The 22,782-nt window shown below is 34.8% G+C and overlaps 1 long non-coding RNA gene across 1 annotated transcript in view; it reads right to left on the bottom strand.

Moving 5' to 3' along the window:
* Positions 1-416: 416 nt before the first annotated feature.
* LOC108495572 overlaps positions 417-22,782 on the bottom strand; it is a 122,289-nt gene continuing 99,923 nt past the window's right edge. Inside the window, exon 3 of the long non-coding RNA XR_001874165.1 lies at positions 417-1,434. This is a non-coding gene — a long non-coding RNA (uncharacterized LOC108495572). The remainder of the gene's footprint in view (positions 1,435-22,782) is intronic.

Below are 22,782 nucleotides of genomic sequence, written 5' to 3'. Positions count from 1 at the left end.
ACCAATGAATTGAAAACCTCGTTTAGGACCTGATCCTGTGAAAAATGGAATGAACCCTGTAAGTGGCTATCCTCTGTTTGTAATTCTCTGACAGTTAAAAGGCTTTGTTTATCACCAAATATACTCAGCATCTTGCAGGGTCAGATATTAATGAACAATGATTGTGGGAAATAAGAATGTCTGATATTAAAATGTCATTAAAACTAGCTTTCTTCATACTTCCTAAACTGTTTTTCTGCGAAATTCAGTCTGAAAACATGAAAAAAATAACTTAGGGTCTTCTGAAGTTAACTCTTATCTGTCAAAACTCCACTATTCATTTTCAGTGTCACTATAGATAAACATTCAAGATGTTACTATGATTTGTTGCTTCTTCACTGACTGGTTTATTGTCTATATTTTAATTAATGATGGGAATGAAAAGTAACTATAACAGCACAATACAAAGACAGACTATTAGATGCATCAATCATGCATATTTTATTTTATTAATATAACCAATTTTCTAATTTGCAAATTTAGATTTGCATACAGAGGATCATATTGAAGAAGAATTGTGAAAGGAAACTTCATTTTGAAAGCTCATCTCATCAATAAATGAAGACTAGGAATCAGATGCACAGTATTCTTGATTACGGTATTATTGAAAACAACAAACATGGAAAAAATATTTGTCATACATAGTTTTGTCATACATAGTTTGTCATACATATTTGTCATACATAGTTTTATAAGATCTGTGAGATTGCATGTATGGTACTATTGATTTAATTAGTACACCCTTATAGAAAAAGAAACATGATAATTAGTGGAACATTGCATTTACCAAGACCTCTTTGAAATGCATTTTTATAGTTTCTATAAAATTTTATGTTATTCAGGTTTTAGTCAATAGATGATTCATTAGATGGATACATGCAAGAAGAATGCCTGCATTTTATGGAAAGTGGAATACCAAATAAATAAGTGAATGTTCATGTAACTGTTCCATTTTGGTTATAAATTAAATAAATGATCTAGAATCTACTTTTAATAATATTCTCAGTCAAGTGTTAACTAAGTTAACTGTGCCTGCATAGTAGCTAAAAAATGCCTGAAGAGAGACAAAACAAGGGGGGGGACAAAGGAATTACAGCTGAATATTTAGTATAGTGAAAGCAAATTAGATTTTATCATGATCTTGGATACATATGGCAGATTCACAGGCAAAAACAGTTTGTTGAAAATTTGGTATATCAAATTGAAATTATTTTTGATTTATCATTTAATGTTAAAAAATATTCTAAATATATATATATCTTGAGTTTCTTTTCTCATCTTGACTTCAAAAATTTCTGTAGATTCTTCTTTTGTTAATTAGATCATATTTCCATTGAAGTTAGGTTTTCCTTCTCTGCTTCTGTGTTGTCATTTATTCTCAGCCAGGAGCTAAGCCTAGGGATGGGGAGAGAACCAGAAGAGTAAAAGTGAGAAAACTTACGAGTTCAGATAAAGAGAGTTTAACAGGTAAAACAAAAGCCACGCAAACCAGCAAAGCAAGAAAAGGAATTAATTCACCGCCTCTCGTGGGCAGAAATGTGTTGAGCCCAAGAAAGCAGGGCTTTATCATGTGTGATAGAGACTTCAGAAAACAACAGGCCATAACTCCAAATGTCCTCAACCCACCCCTTTTCAGCTTTTTCCCTGCAACTTTTATTGCTGATCACATCATATGGTATGGGATACCCCTCCAGTCAGTTGGGGTCAGCTGCCCTGGCTGTGTCTCCTCCCAATGGCTCGTGCACCCCCAGCCTCCTTGCTGGTGGTGTGGTGTGAAGGGCAGAAAAATCATTGACTCTGTGAAAGCACTGCTCAGCAATAGCGAAAACATCCCTATGGCATCAACACCATTCCCACCTCAGATCCAAAACAGCCCCATACTAACAACTATTAAGAAAATTATCTCTATCCCAGCCTAATCCAGTACATTCTGCATTGTTTATTTCCTACAAAATATTTTTAGTTTTAGTTTCTTTTTCATTTATCTATGTATTCTTGGAGTGTGCTGCCTCATATATTCTTTCATTGGAGAAGTATGAACCGGTTCTGATTGGTTCTGTGAAGTCACTTGAAGTCTGTTTTTACTTGTGAATCAGTGCTTGTTTGGCTGTTTGTTGCTTATTCATTTGAAGCTGCTTTTGTGGGAGCATTCCACAGAGTGTGTCTCTGTTGAAAGACAATCAAGGACCAGCATCCTTTGAAGAGGAGCCTTCCGGTCCAACAACAAATTGGGTGCATTTTTCACTGATGGTTTTTTAGTTCACAGCTTTACTCTTGTTTGAGGCAGTAGTTATTCACTAATTTAATGTCAGAAATCTTGCCAGCATCCTTTCCTATTCTGCTTCAGGAAGGATCGGTGTTCTGAAATATAAACAAAAAAGTGTTCCACTTTATTCTTATCTTCCCAGGGCCCCAAGGAGAGCGCTGTCAGTCGGTCTGGGTAAGCTGCCTCAGAGTTACATCCTTCTTTGGAGGTCTGTAGAGCCAGAAAAAGTGAGGAAAAATCGTTCCTCTGGAAATCCTGCTCCACAAATCCCTCTGAATGAAGGCAGGGGAAGCAGCAGACTTTGCATAAGGCTATTACAGATCCCTGAAAAGTGTTTGTAGCAAAAAGCATAAGGCAAGATGCAGAAATGGGGAGATGGTGCTGTTCAGGAAAGCTGATTGTATCTGTTCAGACAAGCATGATAGAGATCATTTCTTATAAGTCACCACAGTGACTATTGTTGAAAAGAGCCAATCACAGCATTTTGTTCAAAATTTTTAGTTTTAGAGTGGTAACAGCCCCCCTACTCTCGAGCTTTCCCTCCACATCAAGATAGTAAGCTAATGATTCAAAACTCTTTTGCTTATTCATTTTTATTCATACAATTTACATAACACTTTCTGTCACCTCCTGGGAACACACAAAATACCCCTTTCCCTCATCATAGCTCTTGATCTTACACAGGATTTAGTACTGTATATTAATAGGGAACTTTTTAATTTTCTTATTCTCTACAAGGAAGCATCATGCTTTTATCTTCCTCAGTATCTCACTTTTCTGGAAAAAAACCATTGAAGCTTTTGGCTGTTTATCAGTTTTCCAGGTCAAAAAGGCTAAAACATTTACTCTAAGTAGTTTATTTTAAAAAAATTTTAGAATTTTAAATCTGTTTCATACGAAAGTTTGTGTTTAAATTTAAATTATGATTAAATACTTTGAAACTATTAGACATTTCCAATTTGCTAGCTATATTCTTTTACACTGAGAATAGACTTGTCTCAAATTTGATCTCAGTAAAAATGGTTTTTTTTCCTACCTATAGCTAATTTTATGTGTTTTCAAACTCTAGATTTAGAATGAATTCAAGTATTCTTCAAGAATTCTTAGAAAAATAGAAATGGGAAAAATACTTCACAGACTCTGCAAAGTACTGAAAAATGGAATAAGATTTTAAAAATATTTTCCTCAGCTGAGGGGAAGCCACGGTAATTCTGATAGCTTCCATTAGCTGTCTTTTACATTATTTTTCTTTTTGATGATTTTGTCTTCACTGTTAACTTCTGTATAAAGGAGTATTTAGAAAAGAAAGGAAAAGCATAAAAAAGTATGTAAAATTTTGGCTGATCGGTGCGACACATCAGTCTCAGGATGATGCTCTGAAATTCACTTCACTGTTGTGCACAGAGATGTCTGAGCTGAGAAAATACCAAGAAGAAATAAATGAGAAAGGTTGCAACAATCACGAGAAACTGATAGACAATAGTAACGAAACATCTCTGTTTCCTTTCAGATACATTTCCCAGTGATTGTAAATCTGACTTAGCTAACAAATCTTCATTGAAAAGAAAGACAAAACAAAACAAGAAGTAAAAAGAATATCACTGCAGGCAACAAATTAAGTTTCCTAATTTGTGGGCACAAAAGTGACCCTGTAATAAAAACAAATGTACTAATGTGAGTTTCCTGGGCAGTTTCATCTATATTTCTAAGTAAGGGAAATTTCTGTGTGCGTTTGTGTGTGCGTTACTAAACAGCATATTTTACATAAAGAAACAACGGAATTTAATACAAGCTTTATATTTGCTGACATTAATTACAATTAACCGGAAGTATATTAAAGAAAAAAGATTAAACAAAATAGATGGGACTATTAGCATTTTCTACTTTTTTAAACTAGGTGAGCAGAAATGTGTGATTCTATACCTGGGCAAAAACTCGCATCTGGTTAGAACATGATGTTGCCACATACAAGCAGGCTACTCCAAACTCCAATTCATTTCCACCATAACAGATAATACATTATCGGTAGTAGTAATAATTACAGTAATAAGTATGGGTGTCTCAGTCTGAGGAGACTGAAATGTTTGCTAAAGAGGATGAGTTATAAAATAGACCAAACTCCTCTCTCTCAGCAATTGTAAATTCAAAATTAAGGGGCTTTAATTGAGGAAGTGTGGAAAAAGACAGAAGAAACAACAACCCTTTATTAAAAGATATATGTATGTTGGCAAAAACAGTAACAGAACACAAAAAAACTAGACAGTAGTCCTAGAAGAAAAAAAAGGTCTGACTGAACACTTCCCTGTCCTTTAGCGCAGTCCTGACCGTGGCCTGCAGGGGGCGCTGTTGGATCGCTGAAGGTGCAGGGCCTGCAGTTCTCTGTCGTGGCCGGCAGGGGGCGCTGTTGGATCACTGGCGGTCACCACGCGGGGAGAGGGGTCTGGGGGGGGTGGTCTGGGGTCGCGGAAGGAGCCGAAAAGAAGATGGGGGACCCTTTCCTCAATGGAAGGAAGGAGTAAGGAAAAGCAGTTCACCCCCTAACAGGACTCACTGTTCCCAGATGACGGTGTTCCAAGGCTCTCCCCTCTTCTCCCAGCAAGCACAGACCTCTCTGATGAAAAGAAATAAAAAACAACCAGTAGGTCCCGGCGGGAGTCACGAGGCAGTGGCGGTGCAGGGCTGGTGGTCAGGCCTCACCAGGATGAAAGAACCAGAAAAAAAAAAACTGGCTCCCAGGCTTTTCCTCCAGAAATGCCTGGATACAGTCCCTGTCTCCGTCCCTGCGAGAGCGAGCTCCACCGTCTGCCCCTCTCCCCTCAGAACAGAACCAGCCCCTCCTCTCTCCCCAGCCTCTGACGGGCCATCAGAGAGGAATGCAGTCTGGCGAGGTAATTCCTTTGTAAGGAATTACCTCCCTTCCCCCTTCCCTATTCGAAACTCTGTTTCTCTTACATGGAAGCAGGGAAAGAAAAAATTCCTCTCTCAGATTTATAACCTGTAACAATGGCTGGTATGACTTTTTAGATAGATTTTGGATTACTATAATATTTTAAAAGACTGAGATATGGAATGTCACTAAACACAGGAGTGATCTGAATAGTTTAAATATTTTAAAAAGGGACTGCAATGTTCATTTAAATGACCATTTAAATAAACATGGAAAATGGCTAAGTGAGGCTATTGCCTGGCCAGTCCATTTTTCAATCACCTTGTGTGCCACCACAGCCATTTGTCTAACCAAACCACCTAGCCTGTCTAGTTGCCATGAGCTCTTTAGAACAGGGGCTAATATTTACAGTCACTATTTTTTTTTACAGTGCAGATAAACCTAAATCATTGATTACTAAACTTGTCAGTAGGATGAAACACATTGAAAATCCAACAGAGAATTCAAGTATTGTCTCTATTTCAAATTAATAAAAATATTTAGTTAAATAAGGTCTATAAATCAACAATAATAAAGAGTTCTAAATATTGTGCTTTTTAAACCCATAAATGTTATAGTAATTGAAGGTGGATATTCTAAACTTTATAAGAAAAAGGACCTTCTTAGTAGCGGTAGACAATAGTTTTCAGGGTTTTTTATTTGCAGAGTTCTCAGGTATTTGTAACATAGCTAGGCTAAGGGAGAATTCTAATATTATCAGCTTTTACTTTTTAAGCCTATTGTTTTTGCCATCTTTCTTGACATCACTGTGTCACCTGCAGCTGTGCCGATGCTGGTGTGACAATTCCAAATAAATGTACTGTAAACAAAAGAAAGTGGTTTCCTAACAACAGGATCCATGTGAATTCTTTCTGAAGATCTTCATCCCCCAGTCAAGCTTCCTTCAACATGGCAAGCTGACTGTGAGAGGGAAATCAAAGAGATTCAAACCCCACTGAAAAAGGAAGATTGAATGGATTAGATGGAATGCAGCAGGGAGGTCAAGCGTTTATATTCACATCACTTCAAGGTACCTAATTCTGAACTCCAAAATAGTAAATTTACAAGTCTGCAAGTGAATACCAGACATATTAATATTATCATGAAGTATAACAGAAATGGTTAATTGTAAAAGAAAAGAGAAGAGAAAGATGAGAGAACAAATATTTAGTTTTCTGATTTAACCTACCATTTCAAATTTCCTGCTCCTTTACCTGACCCCATTAACTAATAGTTAGACTCATTCAAATCAATCCTTTCATGAGTGTACCCATGCACATACTTATAAAGGTGTGATATAGGCCTTTTTTACTAATTCATTATTTATTTCAGGTAAGATATTATTATTATTATTATTAATATTAATATTAATATTAATATTAATATTATTTTTATTATGTTATTTACTGAACATTTTTAATATTTTCTCATCTCTTAAATGAAAGACGTGTTAGAGATTATTTTTTATTTTCTGGATTTTGGTCAAGAAGAAATAGATTGAAATAAGTTCTCTGAATATCCATTAATAATAAATGAAAAGCTGTGATTTTAAAATAAGATTGGTTGAGAAAAAAAGGAGCAAGGAACGCAAAGGCTTCTACTTTTCCTATTTTGTCTATTTAAAAAAATGTATTAATTTTCCTCATGCAAATGATAGTCACTAAATGTAAGTTCAAAGCAGTAGTTTCACATTTTTAAAAATGGAATATGAACGTTAGGTTTCAAGTGAATTTACATGAGTATTGGTTATCATTAAGCATCTGCCCAATGATAAGATTATACATGGTTATTTCACTCTCAAGCCCAATTTGACTGCAGAATCGAGTGTTTAAAATACCAAAATAAAGTCAAAGAGTTTCTACTGTAGTTTAGGTTACATTTACAGGAGATATCCCATCCTAAAACTTGACAGTGTAGAACCCCACATGTGGTTCAGGTAGGGTTGATCAGCTTCTCCAGACCTGAGAGAATTACCTGATCCAGAATAGTCACACCATCTGCCTCAATGCGTGACCACACAGACACTCACAAATGCCAGGCTATGTATAGGTAGTGGGAAAAGCTGGAAAATTCATTTGAGGGCTGACAGACAACATGCCCTAGAACTCAGATATCTTTTGCTTAAGTTGCTGTGGAGGAATAACCACAGGCTGCTGTTAGACATAATCTTAATAAATGAAATAGATTTTAGAGGATTTTTTATTAAAAAGAATATTATTTTATTCTGTCTTATTCTTGCTAACTGGATTCAGCTACTGGTACAGATGCGCTTTTGAGAACTAGGTATTGTCTGGATTTAGGAAAGAGAAGTTTTTCATTATACTTCTTTTCACCACCTCTGTTAATGAAATAGAAGCACAGAGTAAAACTTAATTAACTGTTAAAATACACCACATCCATGAAATTTATTTCCCTGACAATGGGAAACAGTTCTGCAAGGCTTTGAAACATCTTTGGCAAGTTTGACAAGGCACTGTGCATAATGAACCTGTAATAATGATTATTCTTCATGATTTCCAGTGTTGCAATGTAAGAGACAGCAATGAGAAACATTTGGGAAAAATAAAAAAGGAATCTCACCCAGGTAAGGACTAAGGGTACCTTGAGCAATACAATCCTGTTAGGACAAGTGAGAAACATCCATCTGCCCTTTTAACCCTTTGCTGTGAAATTTCTTTCACAGAGAGACATATATGACTATGTGGACATTCTCTCTGGGCAATATCTCATTACCATTAGAGAAAGAACTCCAAATCTCCCCTAGATCAGGTCCCCATATGGTGAGAGCGGCAGGTTTGTTCTTCCGCAGTGATCAGGCACGGGGATGCTCAGCAAGAATCTGCACAACACCGATTACAGTTTTCTTCCACCTGTGTTGCCTTTTACATATTTTTCCTTATCCCAGGTCCTTTTCCTTTGCTATTTTCATCCCCTCAAAAAAAGAAAAACCCTCCTGTATTTATTCTTTCTCCATCAAATCTGTTTTTTTTCTGACTTTGTAAACTTCTTTGTCATTTATAATATGATAATATGGTAATTTCTATCTTAGTCAGCAAATCTGCTGACTGCTCTTTCTATTATCTTCTCTTACTACTACTTTTAACATCTTCTAACAATATTCATTTGCTACTACTTTTAATATCTTTTAAAAATTTGTCACCTTATCTTGTTAGCATAGCTACAAGTCAGCATTGACTATCTGAACACACACCATAAAGAGCAATCTATTTGCTCGTCTTCTTGCAAGCAAGCATCACAGTGCCTTCTGTGCCACACTTGTCAAAGAGTGGACTGCAGTTCACTTGGATAGATAGAAGATAAAAATGGTTAGAGGTAGGATTTAGCAGTTTATTTGAGTTGACAGCAGTGCAGAGCCTTCAATACAGTGAAAGAAGGCTGTAATTTCTGGTTGTGTGTATTTATGCTAATCAGGGGATTACTAACTACATTTAACTGATATAAACAACTCCACTCCTTCACTGTAGGGAGTAATAGAAACACTGCCATTCAGGAATTACAGGTAGTAACTTCTTGCCACAATGGAAATGAAACTGTTACTAATGTAGGAAATCATATGAAGAAAAGCAAAATTAGGGTGAAGAAAAAAACAATAAAGAAAGTAAAGCAAACCAAACCAAACCAAAAAAAACCTACAGGCCCCCCCCAAAAAAAACAACAACCAACCAAACCAAAAAGGATTACTTTATGTGTCCTAAAGTAGATAGTCTTTCTTGTAATCGCTTGCTTTTATTTTTCTCATTAAGACCAAAGATGAAAAAAGCAATTCAGCCTTACTATGATTATATGATCCTCTTTTTTTTACAATTCACTTAAAAGTTCTTATATATTTTACTAAATATTTTTTAAACTTTTATACTTATATTTGGAGTTCATAGTGGTGACTGAATTAAGAAGTCTCTCTGAATAAAGACAAATATTTTTAAAAGTTCTGTTAATTCTAGCATCTTGTCAAAATTCAAATGCTTCTCTTCTTTAGAGAAGAATTGATTTTATCACATCTGATTCAGCCAGCCAAACTACTTGAGCAGTAGCTTTCCATCAAATGGTAGGCAAATTTCAATGAAGACACTTGTGATCCAGATAATTTCCTTCTCTGAATAGCTCTAAGTGCCCAATATGACAACGGGCACTATTCTACAAGAAAAATGTGTTCTAGTGCTGCTCAAAGTTACATGTTTTGCTCCTTTTCCCAATTTTTTTTCTGATTATTCAAGAAAAAAATTAAGCAGATAAATGATTGAAAAAATAAATAAAGGTTTCATTGACTCCAATCAGATTTGTTTTATCTTTATATTTTAAAGCATAGTTCAGACAAAAATTAGGATACTTAAACTTTTGTCTTTTATTCATCTGTATTTCAAACCATCCTGCAATTCTCACCTCTAAATCTTTTATTTTCTGCAATCTCTTTAATTTAGTTTTTACTTGTTCCCAAAATTCTGTTTATAAACCACAGGAATATATGTTATTTGGAAAAGGAAATGTAGCAGAAGATATTACAGAGTTTGGTCAAACATATTTTCATAATTATCCTCTACAACATCAGAGAAGAGTGAGTCTGTGTAGCACAGATGTAGTTTGTCATTTTGTTCATAGGAAGCATTACTTCTTTATGTACTTTGTATAATCATCATATATTATGATGGTATATCTAAATGCTATGATTTCTATAACAAATCCCCGACTTCACTGTAAAAGTAGAACACTGATGTAGCAATCACTTGTCTGAAGATGTGCAGGCATGTCTGCAAGGATGGACTGAATTCTTTTCAACAGTAATTTCTTCTAAAAGTAAACGAAGACTAAATCAGTCGGGTATTTCATCTCCAGTTTTAATTTTTTTCTCATCTTTTCATTGTTTCATCTTGACCAGTCCATGGCACTATATGGTGAGTAAACCCCAAGGCAGCAGTCATTCTGAACAATGCTGTGAAAAGTTCATTTGTCTTCTTTATGGGTCTTGCATTTGTGAAGAATCACAGCAGAGTTCTGAGAGTTTGCTATTTGACTTGAACACAAAGTTCTTGGCTTACTAAGAAGGAAATAGAATCCACTGGGCATGAAGAAACAAAAAAAAGATTCTTCCCTGCCCCAGCTTTTCAAGTAGAATTGAAAGGTAGCATTGCCTAAGTCTTTTATATATATATATAAAATTCACTGAGGAAAAATAACAATTCTATAAATGCATGAAGGTAATTCAGAAAAATAAGTGATAAATGCTCATTCTTCAGAAGTTTTGTCTATTCTGAAAAGCTAAGTGATTTCCTTAGTTTTTTAAACAAAGTATTTTTTTGATTAAAAGAATTTATCATCATTGCATTAAATTTCACTGCTCATTTTTAAATCTAGATTCAAAAACTGAACATACTTATTCTGGAGATTGAAATTTATACAGTTCTCTTCTCTAGCTGACTCTAGCTGATTTTATCTTTTTTTCCTTAAAGAGTGCTTTAAACAATGTGTAAGAGGTAACTGTGAATGTTTCTGTTTTGCATTAAAATGATTAATCTGGAAATTCTAAAAGTCTCTGAAGGAAAGTCTAACAACAAAGGTTACATGCCTGATCTCTCTCCAGCTTAAAAAAAAAGTAAGTATCAAAACTGTCTCTAAAGGCATGATTACTGGGGAAAAAAAATATATTTTTCTTGTTCAAGACAAAACCCTTGAAAAAATGGAAAAAATATCTTTTGTGTTAGGTCAAACTCAGAATTCAAGTTTTTCTGATATGTGTTAGGACCACTGGTTTAGACTCATTCTCCCAAGATCACTAAATAGTATTTTAAATTATATAAAAATTGATGACTGACATTAGTACATTTTGGCCTGGGGTCTGAGACATTGTGGTGAGATGTTTTAAGTGCTGGGCAACTAGGCAGCAGGGCAATATCCCAGATGAAGGAATATGATGTATTTTTAATTTTCATTACCTTATTTTCCCCTAAATTACTGAAAGAAATATATTTCAGTCATTCCATGATTCCTTCTAGGATCATTTTTTCTATAAGAATAAAAAAGAAAACAAAAAAAAGTTATGTTAAAATAAAATGCTGGGGTTTGTGGTTTTGGTTTGGGGGGGGGGGTATTTGTTTGTTGTTTTTGTTTGTTTGTTTGTTTTCCTACTTCCATGCTCTCTAATCTTGCCTTCAGCAACTGAACTGGAAAATTAATTCTCCTTATATTCTTCTTTTTATGCATTTTAAATCCTTGCTCCAGCCACTTTGTTTTGCCTCTGTGACATATACTGTGAAGCTTTAAGTTGAGACCTGTGTTTAAGTGTAAACATAACTGAAGAAAAACATAGGCAAAGAAGGTCTTCAGTATGGTCACTGGACATGTGACTTGAGATATCTTAGAGCATTACTGCTAAGGACAATATAAAGATAGCTTTATCTGCAGGATTTCATGCTATTTCATAGCATTCTTAAGAAAAGAATCATAAGTGTCCCATAATAAGGAGGAAAAAATAGAGACTGTTGTAACCACTGCTATGGGATATGTAACCAGTAGAATTTTAAGTATCAAATGCTTTTCAGGATCTACTACTCCTGTGCTCAGTATGGCTGAGATGTCAATCAGCTTTCCTCTTAGCAGCCTGTATGGTGCTGTGGTTTAGATTTGTTACCAGAAGAGTGTTGGTAACATATCAGTGTTTTGGCTACTGCTGCAAGATGCTTGAAGAGCATTTAAGGCTTTTGCTGTTCTGTGGTCTGTCCCTAGTCCTCACTGGTGGTGGGCAAAATCTTGGGATGGGGCATAGCCTGAACAGTTGAACCAAACTGAGCAGATAGCCTGCACCATATGACATCATGCTGCAATAAAAACTGTGAGTTTGATCTTTCAGAAGTAACTGTTGGTTGGAGGAAACTAGCTGTGTATCGATTTGCCTGTAGGAGATAGTGAGTGGTTGCCTGTGCATTGCTTATTGGTTTGAATTTTTTTCATTCCTTCTTTTTCCTTCATTTAATAACTCATCTTCTACTTCACACATCAGTTTTCCTGCTCTTCTCATTCTCTTCCTCATCCTGCTGCAGGGTGAGTGAGCAAGCAGATGTGTGGGTCCTTTGTTCCTGGGCAGCACCAATCTACTACAGCTCACAACAGAGAAGCAATATAAGGAGATAAAAATGAGAAAATAATGAACATTTTTATTATATGTTTCAGATATAACAATATTTTGGCAATACACCAAACATACTGTAACACTGACATCTGTACACTGTTCAGAGGGAAAAAAACCCAACAAAATAAGAGCTATTTCGATATCAAGTATAGTTTCCAATTCAGAAAATATTGGGAGATGTACTGTTTTTGTTATTGCTGAACAACACTTACACAGAGTCAAGGACTTTTCTGCTTCTCACATCCCAGCCCACTAGTTAGGAGGTTGGGGGTGCACATGGAGTTGGGAGGGAATACAGTCAAGACTGCTGACTCCAGCTGACCCAGAGGATATTCCATAGCATGCGTCATCATGGTCTGTATATAAAGGTGGGGAAGAAGGAATGTGGGGACATTTGAAGTGATGACATTTGTCTTTCCACATAACTGTCATGCATGATGGAGTCCTGCTATCCTGGGGATGGCTGAACACCTGCCAGCCCATGGGTAGTGGTGAACGAATTCTATGTTTTGCTTTACTTTCATGTGGCTTTTGTTTTACCTATTAAATTGTCTTTATCTCAACCCACAAGTTTTCTCACTTTTACCCTTCCAATTCATTCCCCCTTTTCATCGGGAAGGAGACTTAGTGAGTGATTGTGTGGTGCTTAACTGCCCACCAGGATTATTCTGTTACTGGAGATTTGATTGAATTTCCTGTATTTCTCTTTATGGCTTGGGGTCAAATTTTTAAAAATACAAATTCATTAATTGAACCCTGGACACTGGTAAAAGAAATTCCACATGCTCATAACCTGTAATCCATTATGGCTTATGAAACAGAATATCCAACTGAACAGTTTAATCATGGAATAATACAATATGGATCTAGTTAATTAGCACAACACAGTGATACAGAAGAATGGAAGGCTTAGACAAAGTTTTAAAAAGCAAAGCCTTGCCGGTGAGTCTCGAGGTGCAGGAAGGACTCCCTTGCTTTCTAAACTCCTTCTCAGGAAAGGGTTTAGGTGCAGCTGAATCCTATCTTAGCCTCAGACTGTGTTAAAAGTTTAAATTTACAGGAATTATAGAGGTATTAAACACTCTGTCCCACAGATTTTAATGATGGTAAAATGAGAATATTTATATGAAATGAATATTTATTTTATACAAATGATCAGACAAAAACCTTAATCGAACTATTTACTACACAATATAAACATTAAAACAATATAAACACTGCAAATCTACTAGTAGAGTATAATATAGCATAAAGTAGTATAGTGCACTGTAACAAAGCAATTATTGAAGTAGTTATATTAAAGCTAGCAAAAAGAAATAATTATTAAATAGAGATCTGATGTAACTCACCCATACCAATGCTCATGGGGAGATCTCTTTCTCTCAGACTCAAGAAGTAACCTTGGGGGCGTCCCCAGCCAAGGGAGAAATCTCCACACAGACACCCCAAGAAGGGTTATGTTGAAGAACCTGACTGCATGAGAGGGGACTGGACTTTTTATAGTATAAAGTGATTGACTGCTAGTCACACCTTTACAGGCCAGCTATCAGCTTATATGTCAAATCAGACTTCAAAAAGCAGGGTGCGTATTCAAAGTTTGATGAACCGGGATGTTTTTAGCATAGTTAACACCAAGACAACACCCTGGCTCCAGCAGTTGATCTTGCATGCTAGCTTGATTAATAGCTTGATTGCATCTTGGGTCTGGTCAGGGTGGGACTGTCCCACCACACAGGGACTTCAGCTAGTCCTAGACAAGATAGATTGGTACCAGTAACAGTCTTGGTCTTTTAGGATGGCTAACTAGGAAACCATTAATCAGTCTTCCTGTAAACAGGAACATTGTCACATCTTCATGTAATAGATTTTCTATTATTGCATAAGTAATGTCAAGTGTTAGAAGATCAGTTCTGCAAATCACTGTTTTCTACAATTAAGCTAAAACATGTTATAGTAGACAAGACACTCAATTTTGGTTTTGATTTATATTTAAACATCAGAGAGTACAAGAAGAGAAGAAAAATCTTACTAAATTACTTGAAGTGTAGTACAATCCTGTGTAACAACCCCATTGATGCTGTAAAGTACTACTGTGTATGAATACATAACTAGACCTGTAGTGAGGCTTTTTACCAATTTTCTGACAGAAACCCTTCAGGTCATTTTTGAGGACCATGAAAACACAGTTCTCATATGAATAAACTTTTGAATTCATATTCCTACTAATAATTATATTAAAATTGCAAGCATAAAGAAGATAGAAACATATTCAGAATAATGTTGGGGGGTTATTGTTTGGGGAGGGTGGTCATAATTAGGGCTGGGAAAAGAATTAATTTTGTGTTTTGAACTTGGAACTTGAAAAATTACATAAGGATTGCTGCAATGTAAAAAAAAATTAACTGTTTCCATCTATTTTGTTTTGATGAGGAAAGCTTCTCTCTACAAACAGAGAAGTGGTTTGTTTATGCATAGATGTATTTGTAACAAAAGATTAAGGTGTATCTTTTGACTCAAAATAAAGTATTCAGTATTTTTATAAAGAAAATATAGTGGTAGAAATGAAAATGCAAGAATTAATTCTAAGAACAAGAGTCAGAATATAATTTTTTTTTACCTGTTTACTAATTTGCAATCTTTTATTTCCACCAATGAAAAAAGAGAAAAATTAATCAAATGAGTTCATGTGAAGCAGGTGCTTTAACCTTAGAATAGCAAGATAATTTTCTTGAGAATGTCTCCTATTTTTACTCTTTATGGTTTTCTACTTTTAATTTTGATGTTTGATCATTGATTAAAGACCAGAGTCCATATCTACTAATTCCTGTGTGAAATTTCTAACCAGAAGGTAAAAATCAATATTTTTACAAGGCCTCTAAAACTGCAGTTCCATGAACAGTATTGTTGCCCTACCACTGGAGGAATTTCAGCTTTCCTATCTGTGGTCACTTTGATGTGTGAGAGCTCAGTAGTGGAGATCACAGGCTTAGGTACAGAGTTTCTCTGCTAATAAGAATTTTGAAGATGGGCCTATGATATCCTCAGCATGTATACTGATCAATGAGTTGGTGAAAAAATATATAACAAAGTTATAAATTCATTTTTTCAAAGCCAGAATTATTCAGATAACAGCCTAAATCCAGAAGCAGAGTGGCTAATATTTGCATGAAGCACTTAGGGAAATCTAACTTTCTTAAAGAGTTAAAAAAAGGTCTCAAACACTGAACTGATCAGACAAATTAACAAAATTATAGCAGAGAATTAAATCTTTTATTTTTGTTAATAGGGAAATCCTTACAGTTCTATCCAACTAATTGCCCTTCCCTAGAGTTTAGTACCTGTGCTGTGGCTGTTCAAGAGGTCTATTTTGAAGGTAGGATGGTTGCACAGTTTGCAGTTCTAAACTTCACACCAGCTCAGGGGTGCATTTGCTGCAGTGAATAGCTTTAATGGGGGAGGAAGGCAATGGGAGTATCACAGGTCAGTTATCTCTCCCAAAAACTGCCATAGACCTCTAAATCTCAAACTGTTTATAAGGTATTGACACAAAATTTATTTTTTTAACAATAAAACTTTCCCTAATAATTTCTTTGCTTTTGAAAAATGGCGATGCACAGGAGAACTGAAGTCTAAAATTATTGATTACTTATTCTATGGACGTGGCAAGATATTGTCACAATAGTAAACAGGTTTCCATTTATAATACAAAATCTATTTAATTTTTTTACTCTCATTTTATATATTGGTATAAAATCACTTGCATTCCTAAATGGCTGTTTGAAAATAGTCTTTAGCATAGGGCACTGGCTCATCCTGTAGCCAATAAATATATTTCCCTTATTTTCCTTACATGTATATATGTATTTGTATATATACATATTTATACTTATACTAAGAATATTACTCTCACATTGTCATAGTAATCTTGTAAGTGCATTCTTTCAAGACAGTCCATCTGTTTGCACCTTCTACAAGGCCTACTTTAATTAAGTAATTACAAAAGTCTTTATATCATTATATTTACTAATCAGCTGTCCAATAAAATCAAGAATCCCTATACATTGATATAATTTTAAACAAAATAGTATTGGTATTTGTGAAAGTCCTCTGAGCAAGAGTTCCATCTGTATGCAGCAACAGCACCAAAAAAATAAGACTGGCACAAACTCTAATGTTTCTGCCTGGAAGCATTATTGAGGGCCACAGCAGATTCCTTTTTCTAAATACCTAGTGCTCATTATCTTTCCATTGAGGGCTGCCAGTGAAGTTTTAGTACCTTTTTCTGCAACAGGAAATCCTGCCTAGAAGCAACTAAAATAGACCATTTATTCATTTCTCATAGGTCAACAAAAACTCATCAGAGAGTATTGACTGTGAGGCATCACTGAGCTTCGTTAGATTAAGACTGGCAAATTAAAGATGAAAGGCTCTGCACCACAGATGAATTGGGTTTAGTCTTCCTTCATACTGTTTAGTTCGAAAATCATTGAGAGCATTATTTTCTGAATGCATGCTTTTCTCCTGGGCTTAAGACTGAGTGAAGGCAGAGACTGGGACCGATTCTGATTCATAATGTAGATATGCAGAGAATGGTGGAAAACAAACTCTTTAAGAAGAAGCCTGAAAGTTTGCATAAATGTTTCTCAGCACACGGACTTTGTTTCTGACCTTTGCTCCTGAAAATCATTACAGAGATAGAACATGTCCAGAAATTAGGGCAAGATAATGGGGATCATTTGAGGGCATTATATCATTCAAACAAAATTTGGAATTTAGAAAGAACATTATAAAGCTCAACATATATTTTAGCATATTTAAAAAAGCCTTTTTCTGCATGGAATGTACCTAAACCATGTTTAAATTCATGATAAGTATTGTTCTTTAAAAGATAAATGCCATGTAACCGAGTTCTCCATTATATACCACACAATTCTAAGATTTACTATAGTGTTGCTTCACATATTTTGATTGAGCAGACCTGTTGAAATGGACTTACGATTGAATACTACATTATCAATAATTAGTTTTTTTACTTTAAAAATTACATATTTCACTTTTGAATATATTTTTGTTGTGATATAGGGATAGGAAAATGAGTCTAGGAGAAGTGTCATATTAAAATATTTTTAACTCTATTTTTAATTGATAGTGAAGTTCAAAGCTTCAAATTTGACATAATAATGTTTTATGGTGAGCAATATTATATGTAATGCTGTCATAAAACTTCATAGGAAAATCAAAGCATCTTACAAATTATTTAGTGAAACACAGTTTCCATCTTGATTCAAAAGATTTAAAGTACACCACTGACATGTAATTAGGATTCAAGGTGAAATATTTCTATAAAGAACTTTCTATCTGCAGTTGCATGTATACACAAAACTAACTAATGGAATTAAATTATTCTTAATTATCCATAATTTATCAAAGTTAATAACTTAATAAGAATCACCATTATTATAATTAATTACAATATAGTCATAATATTGAAGTATTACAATATTGCAGTAATCCATTTAAATTATTATAGCTAATGCATCATTGCATTGGGTGGACATCTTACAAAATTTTTTTGTTTGTATAAAAGCATAACAGAAGTTGTTTTGTACTATTATGTTCAGTGTTGAGGAGAATAAAGAAAAAAAAGTTAAATTTTTGTTTTAAAAAATTCTAGCTAGATTTATGCACATTTTTGAGATAAGAAATTGCTCTCCAGGGCTGAACTGTATCTTGTTCTCAAAGTGACCTGTAGCAGACTCTTAGGAAAAAGAAAAAAATAAATATGTAAAGATTTCATTATATGTTTTAAGTTTATTATCTCTAAGTTCTTTTAAAATTGGAAAATTTATCTCCAATAAGTGGGAAAAGAAATTTACTTTTCCAGTTCAGTCATCCCTTTGTGTGTTTAAATTGAATTCCTCTTTTGTGTCTTTGAATAATCTTAAACTATTTGCTTTATTTAGACATAAATTACTTCAGATTCAACTAAGGGATGAGACCTCATGCCCTGGAAAAGACAGATAGTAGGGCAACAGATGACAACAAAACTACTGTAAATAATTGCAGTCTACAACTAAAGGAAGAATTTAAGTATTTCACAGTGATATATTCTAAAATACCTGTAATAATTTGACCTAAGAATCATTTTTGATTATTAAAGAATAACTTTTTCTCAGTGCAAATAGGCTTAAAATATGCAAATAGAAATTAAAAATGCAAATAAACTATTTCTATATTGGAAAAGTATTCAGATTACTATTGATAAGATTTAATAAAATGATAGTGCAGCATCATTTTGTTGAGAGGAAGTTAAAAACTACACAAACCTCAAAGTAGGATATAACACTAAAAGTAGAAATTATTAGTGTGATGGGACAACTCTGGTATTCTATTTACAAAGACAAATAAGTGGTTAATGAATATTGCTAAGAATATACTGAAGGTTCAAAATGAGATTTTAGGCCTCACATCTCCTCCATGAGTAAAGAGAAGAGAAAGGTAAATCACAGAGACAAAAAGTATTTTGAAGGACAGGAAAAAAAAATTTTGCCTCTGACTAATAAGGTTAAAGATATTACTATATTCAGGAAATGTGAAATGTCTGCCTCTTGACATGTTTCCCCACAGACATGCCTTGACAGGCGTAAGACAACAAATAACTTTCTGGTTTTGCAGCTGCTGTTCAAAAATTTCCCAGTACACATATTTTGACAGAAAATTGCTCATTTTCTGTTTTTAAATATGAAATCATTTTTCTGTTAAAAAGTGGCAATTTTTATGTTACTGAAAACAAAATCCTTTCCAAATCAAGGCAGAAAGATACCCTTATCTGTGACAAACATCATTGAAGAAGAACATAAACTAAGAAAGTTGAGGTAGTTAGACTGTAAAATTTATATGTACCTATACATCAAGCATTATAAATAAACAAAAATTAATATCAGTTCAAATAAATAAAACCATATAAACCACATTTTTTTGAAAATAATGGAGATAGAGCTGATAAGGTCTAAATTCTCATAAAGCAAAATAGAAATATTGTTTTTGATGTTTTTCACATAAAACACAACTAATTTACATAAAACTCTTTAAAAGTGATAGATTTTTTAAAAAATGAAGAAACTAAGAGAGAAATACCTGTACTAGAGGGATTGTCAGAACACCTTGCTTTCAGAGCAGCTTCATGAAACTTTGTACTTAATTCTGTGGGAATTGTTCTGACAACAGTTAGCAAAGAGGTTTCTTTGTGATATCAGTGGTGTCAGTTCACAGTTTTCAAGTCTGTGAGCCTTGGTTCTCTGAAGTTGTAAGCATCATGGAAGTGGTCATTACTTATAGACATGGTGCAGACAAGTTGAAAAAATCTTGAGCTGACTTACATTCTCCTAACTTCAAATTGATCATCTGCTTCGAATATGAAATCAGTGCAGTGTTGGCTCAAACTACTGTTTCTGCTTAAGGGAAAAGTAACATATTTTCATGCTTATATTTTTGGCAAGTATTTCATGGATATTAAGACGGTGCAAAGAAATATTTTATTTGCTCAGAATTTAACTAAGTGTAATAACTCTGCTTAGACCACTCAAATCAGAATTTCAAAATATCAAACTGTGATAGTAGAAGTGTTGTACGAACACTGGTGAGATCACACCACAGCTCTGAGACCCCTCATCTGTCTGTTGGCACGGCCCACTGAGGAAACAGTCATAGAGGGAAGCACTTCAGAAAAATGTACAAAGATGTGCAAAACCATGCACTGGGGCTTGTGCTACCCTCCTATTCCACATTGATTCTTTCAGTTCTGGATGTTTCACTCGGGTTTGTTGCTCTGTGTAGTTCCCTGTGTTTTGAACTTAATTCAAATGAACTACAGCTTCTACATTTGCAGAAAGTGTTAACCTCTGCATCTGAATTGTCAATAAAAACACAGTTTGCGACTATGAACTTTGCCTTCATGTGGGCTGCAGATGGTGGTGTTTCTGTGTTCGCTCTTGCTGCCACCATTTGACCAGTGCCTACTCAGAGCCACATACACAGAGAAGGGATAGTGGAGAAGAAGCATTTTCAGATATTAGTCAACTTCCTTGGCTCTCTTTGCAGACAACAAGAAGAATGTTTTTCCACCATCAATGTGATTGAGGTCACCTAAAGCTCAGTTGCTATTTTGTCTTGCCTTGGATGAACATATATATCTCTAATGAATAAAAGAAGTCCAGGGAGAAATTAGTTTTGGTTAAAGTTAATGATAATGAATGCCAAACCTAATGACCATTTTTTAAATTGAAATCACAAAATCTACAAAGATGTAATTTCTTGAATGTTCTGTTTTATCACTGAAGTGGCGTTTTTTGTGTGTATGGAGTATGTTCACCAAAAGACCAGACTATTTTCTTGCTATCATAGCAGGGTTTGGGCTGGAAGGGACCTTAGGTCATCTAGTTTAAACCGTGCTGCCATGGGTGGGGATGTCATGCCCTAGATCAGTTTGATCAGGGAAATGCTATGTTTAAATGTTTCTTTGAAATTGCTGATGTATTTGTGCAAAACAAGGATTTGGAATTCACCACAGTTTTATTTTTTTTTTTTTGTTGTAAAAATAAAATTCATAGTGTATGTTACAGATTAATAAAAAAAGCATTTTAGGATCAATATGTCAATTGCAATCATATGTTTCTTATAAAAAAATTATGCTTAGATTTGTGATTAATTAATGATCTGAGGGGCCATAGGTTTGAATTCCTAAAGGTTACTGTATTTAACAAAATGCTAAGCTTATGCTGGAAAGTTACTTCATTACAAGTAAATTCATTGATCTGCTACGGCTGGTTACAGAACAGCCTAGGGAAGGTTTGTAGGTTGAACTCCCATGTTCCATCCTCTGATCACAGATTTTTCTGCAGTCTGTCTTTCAACATGCTGTCACACAGCCAGTAATGTATTATGCCAGCTTTTAGGCTATGATAACTTCTGTGCATGGCCACAGATGGGTGATGAATGTTTGCTGGCACAAACTCCAGATGATTATCTATTAAAAAAGATAACGATAATTACCAAAGCATTCTCCTCCACTTGCCAGAGGGTTGAAGACAGTTTCTGATCACTGTAACCATGAGGTGCCATGTGGAAAATTCTTTCTTCCATAATTTACAGTGGTTTCTTAGGGGTTTTCTTAACTCTAATTTAAAATATTATTTCGTTACTTGTGTTCTTATATGTGTTGCATCATAATATTTTCCTGTAGAAAGCAAAGAGTCACTGGTTGAACCACAATGAAGCCTGAACAACATATCTTGAACAGCATATCAATGTTAACAGGATTAAAACCCTTGAGTAGTAGTACTCAACTATCTCAGATTTTCTTTTCTGAAAAGTAACTGTGGGATGGTTTTATCAAAACAAAATATCACTGCCTTTTGTACGCGTCCACTGGCTATTTCAGTTATAACTGTTACAAATATGTTCCTGTTGAAGTTATATTTCTCTTTGGTATAAATAGTCAAAATCTCTAACTGCTTATAAGACATTCCTTTTAAGAAGGATGAAGAAGATTTCAGATTCTAAAATACTCTGTTTCTTAGGTGAAATTTCACCTTATTGATGGCCATATAAGGAAACTTCAACAAGACAATTCATGTCTGTTTCTGTGTGAGGCAAATCAACCCATATATCCACTGATTGAACAGTTAGATTGTATTCCCAATTTCTAATTTCAGTAGAGTCTTATCCCTGCAAGTAAGAAATTTGAAAAGGAATAAACTCCCTGAAAGTTTTCCTAGTGGATGATAGATTCAGGATTTTGACCTTTTCTTTTGCCTATCGAGCTCCTTTCTTCAGTGTTTTGGAAGTGAAAATATCTTTCTGGATTTTTATTTAGCAATTTTTTACCTCTTATTTTAAAGATGGTGTGAACCAAAAGCTGCACGTATGTCTGTGTCCTAGTTAGGACAGCTGAGACCAGTTCATCATGGTATGGGTGTAACCCAAAACTGTGTATTCTATAGCCTTCTATGCCATTTCCCAGAAATTGTTAGCAGTAGAGGCCTGTAGATGTTCCTGTCCTCATACCCTTTTATGGAATTCCCCGCTCTGAGGGAAGGACTGAGCATCCTCATACCCTTTTATGGAATTCCCCGCTCTGAGGGAAGGACTGAGCATACTTATTGTATTATTTTATTAAATTGTTATTCTGACTTATAATCTCTCTTTTGAGTTGAGTTCATTTCCCCTGCTGGTTAACTTTTAAACCAACACAGTCTGATTTCCTTCTTTAAGGATTACTAGTTCTAGAGACTCACAATGAGCAGTATAATGATGTTTTTACACAGGAATCTAGGTCCCTTTGCGTACATTAAAGCAATGGTTAAAAAACAAAAGCTCCTTTGGATAACAATGGAACTGAGTGATTGTCTC

The sequence above is a fragment of the Lepidothrix coronata genome, unplaced genomic scaffold, assembly GCF_001604755.1.
Source record: "Lepidothrix coronata isolate B3197 unplaced genomic scaffold, Lepidothrix_coronata-1.0 Scaffold32, whole genome shotgun sequence".
Lineage (NCBI taxonomy): Eukaryota > Metazoa > Chordata > Aves > Passeriformes > Pipridae > Lepidothrix > Lepidothrix coronata.
This window is presented reverse-complemented; position numbering and strand designations above follow the sequence as displayed.